Source organism: Morone saxatilis, unplaced genomic scaffold, assembly GCF_004916995.1.
Source record: "Morone saxatilis isolate NCDOM2014 unplaced genomic scaffold, NCSU_SB_2.0 Contig21, whole genome shotgun sequence".
Taxonomy (NCBI): Eukaryota; Metazoa; Chordata; class Actinopteri; family Moronidae; genus Morone; species Morone saxatilis.
This window is the reverse complement of record NW_023339774.1, coordinates 1,032,241-1,032,633: the sequence shown is the minus strand read 5'-3', so window position 1 is coordinate 1,032,633 and position 393 is coordinate 1,032,241. Positions and strand designations below refer to the sequence as shown.

General features: G+C 41.5%; 2 protein-coding genes across 2 annotated transcripts in view; one reads left to right on the top strand and one right to left on the bottom strand.

Moving 5' to 3' along the window:
• The window catches only part of LOC118332360 (ras-specific guanine nucleotide-releasing factor RalGPS1-like), a gene marked incomplete in the record, with an annotated part of 66,856 nt that overhangs the window by 21,549 nt on the left and 44,914 nt on the right, over positions 1 to 393 (top strand).
• Positions 1 to 393, bottom strand: part of LOC118332361 (angiopoietin-related protein 2-like) — a 16,848-nt gene that overhangs the window by 11,082 nt on the left and 5,373 nt on the right. The window lies entirely within an intron of this gene.

Genomic DNA, 393 nt, shown 5'->3' with positions numbered 1-393 from the left:
ACAATATCAGTGTTATCTTCGGTTGTTGGAGATGGTAGTTACTACATCATAATGCATCCTGCCAACTCCTGTCTCAGCCAGGCCAGTTCAGTCACTGTGAGTGGACTTCATCCATTTTCCCAGAATACAGCAGGGGCTGTAAATGTCTCACTGAGGGGTTTTCAAGTTGAAAGACTGTGAGTCAAATTCATTACTCACCATAAGTGAGTTCAGCATGCGAGCAGTAATACTTTTATTTACGGTGTTCATATTTCTGGCATTTGTAGATTTGCTCTTGGTCCATGATCTGATCTGGTCTGGTCTGGTCTGGATTGAGGCTGCTATCCATTTCTCTTTTTAAATGCAGGACTTTTCCTGGAACCTGGGAACTTTTATAAGATAAGATATTCCTTT